Below are 3207 nucleotides of genomic sequence, written 5' to 3'. Positions count from 1 at the left end.
CAAAGAGAGAGAGAGAGAGAGAGAGAGAGAGAGAGAGAGATTAAAAGGCTATTTTTCAGAGCAGCCTCATTACATAATCCCCCTTCTCAACCCACCCCCGCGTCACAAATAATATGGAACTGTACACTCTACATTTTTTTTAAAAATACTAACTGGACCACCCAGCAATACCTCCAACCATCCGCTCTTACTCGGAAAAAAAACATTGGAAAAAAAAGACTGAGCAGACATAATCACAGAACAAACAAGGCAGGGGCAACATTTAAGCGTGAGAAGGACACCCTCCAGCCACTCCCAGACGCACGGAGCGTGGTGGGAACATGTGTACCGACTTAGCATGTTCGGCATGAGCAGTTCACAGACAGACCAAAAAAACCCCCAAAAAAACACAAAAAACAAGAACCAAAACAAAACCACACACGTGCGTTAGGGCAAAGGGTGCAGACAGCAGTCGGTGTGTGAGTGAGCACAGGAGAAGCATGGTTGGGGTTACTGTTGTTGTTGTTGTTTTTCTTGTGTTATTATTGTTGTTGTTATTATTGCTGTTGCTATCGTTGATGATGGTTTTGTTGTTATTGTTGTTGTTGTTGTTGTTGTTGTTGTTGTTGTTGTTGTTGTTGTTGTTGTTGTTGTTGTCGTCGTTATCATTATTGTTGTTGCTGGTTTCATAACTTGTTGACGTTACTGCTTTTGTTGATGTTAGTGGTCTTGCTGTTGCTGTTGTTGTTACTGTTGTTGCTGTCTTTGTTGGTATTATCGCCGTCGCTATTGTTGGTGTTGTCGCCGTTGTTAGTGTTGTTATTGCAGTCCTTGATATTGTTGTTGTTGCTGCTGTTGTTGTTGCTGCTGCTGCTGCTGCTGTTACAGTGGTTGTGGTGGCGATAATGTTATCGTTGCTTCAACGTTCTGGCTCATGGGATAATTTTGCTAAAATCTCACGGTACTTTTTCATTAACAAAGAGAAAACATTGCTTACTTATGGTATCCAACTATTTTGTTCTGACCAATTAAAACAAATTAACACACGTTATGTGTCAAAACTGGGAATGGATTGGTGAATTGCCAAACGTTAGTTCCCAAAAGCCATGTCGCTATAAGATGAACGATCTCAGAGTCCGGGACGCTGACCCCTGTAGAGCTAGTCTTTGTTTTGCTTTGTTTTGTTTTGAGTAAAGAAAAGCACGTTGACACAAAAACGGTAATTAAGTGCAAAGAAAAAGCAAGGCTGACAGAAACGTACCCCCCCTCCCTTCCCCCCCCGCCTTCCACCTCCCCGAGAGAAATGAAAGTGAAGAAACAGGACCTACCAATCGCCAATCGCGCCCTCCAACCACCCATCGCAGTGCGAGTCGGTATAAGATCGACGCACTTTTCAACTCCATCCGAGGTCAAACTCGAACGTGCTTGATCCATTTCAGACCTTGGACATTTGATACGTGTGTATCGGCTAGTGCGAGTTCTCCCGATCGGATCACATTACGATCAAACACATAAAACAAATCGAGCACGTCTGTTGTTTGGTTTCGAATGAGTTTCTGTAAAACTTGTTAGACACAATGTTTTAATTTAAGTAAGAGTTTTACCGCACTTGCAACACACATATTATTAAGTCATTCAAGTGATGAAGACTTAGATTGAAGGTCTAACTAGAGAGTGATGTACAAGAAAAAAAGGAGGAGAAATAAGGACAACGGGTGTCTGAAAGGAAAAAATGAGCAAACCACACCAGAGCACCGGCAAACCGCGCACTTCAGACACTAAGCGGTCGTTTCGAAGACGGGTAATGGGGAAAGTGGGGGTTGGGTAGGGGTGGTGTGTTGAAGTTGTATATGGGTTGGGGTGAGGTGGGTATGGGTGATGTGGGGTGGGGTGGTGGGTTGGTTGAGGGATGGTTGGTATGGGTTGGGTATGGGTGTAAGGGAGTGGGAAGGGGGGTCCAAAGTTCACTTCACTGGACTGCCCCCATGAAGCCCATTATATCCGAAAAGAGCCTTTAAAAAACTCTTCAAAATGTACACCCCATTGTGGAGAGGGGGATGGGGGTGGGGATAGTGGGGGCCGATGTGCACTCCACTGGACCACCCCATCATGAATACCAGCATGTCTAAAGAGAGAGGGATAGGTGCGTTCGTTCAGTCGACAAACTCTCCCCTCATGCTATCCCAGATAACACGATGGTACCATGCAGTCCACGGGGGGCGCCTGGCTGGTTACTGGGAGAGGTCGTGGCAGGGTCATTTGGTACTGTATGAATTTGAGTCTGATTACAGAGAAGCATATCTGGACGTAACAGGCCATTTAGTACAGGAATCAGTTTCAGTATTAGTCACAGAGTTTTGCAGCATTAGCAACAAAAACTGTTCATATAAGTGCAATAGATTAGAGGTGTCACAAAAGAGAGTAACATAACAAGATATGTCACTAGAAAGTAAACAAAGACAAGAAGGAGGAGAGATAAGGACGATTAATATTCGATACGAAAGAAGCAGCAAAATACCAGAAGAACGCCCGCATATCTCCCAGTAAATATTGGATAGGTTCGCCAAAACAAATATCAAGGGTGATCACGTAAGCCAGGTCTTTTTCAGAGGTCGGTATCGGTACAGAAACACATGCAAACAAAAATATCATAGTGCAGGGAAAAACAGACGACCTCCCCCCCCCCAACACCCTCTTTTCCCCTTAAGAACAATAAATACATGAGAAGATAACGAAACACAAGTAGCTTTTAAAAAAATTCGTTTAAGAAAAGAGATACAAGCTGACACAATAATAGCCAGTTAGTGCTAGGAAAAAGTAAAAGGGACAGAAACAACAGGGGGACAGAAAGAAAAAAAAGACTTACCATTGTCGAACCGCCCCTACCCCAAAACCACCAAAATAAACAAACAACTGTAACCAATTAATGCATAAACAACAAAGAAATAAAAAAAAAAAAAAACCAATAAACCAATATATCAATCAACCAATCAATCAAAACAAGAATTTAAAACACGTTCAGGAAAGGCAGTGGAGTAAATACCTGTGACTTTCAACGTTTCCATTCATCCTTGCGACGAGCCTCGGACCACCCCACAGCGCGCGATCGAGTGTCCTTGTTTTAACCGGACAAGAAATTGTGATGACCCATCAAAAAACGTGAGTGTGTGTCTGCCGCCCGTGTCGTGCCACAGATGGGCCGCATCTCCACACACACACACACACACA

This window comes from Aplysia californica, unplaced genomic scaffold, assembly GCF_000002075.1.
Source record: "Aplysia californica isolate F4 #8 unplaced genomic scaffold, AplCal3.0 scaffold01397, whole genome shotgun sequence".
Lineage (NCBI taxonomy): Eukaryota > Metazoa > Mollusca > Gastropoda > Aplysiida > Aplysiidae > Aplysia > Aplysia californica.
The sequence above is the reverse complement of the archived record's forward strand: the minus strand, read 5'-3'. Positions refer to the sequence as shown.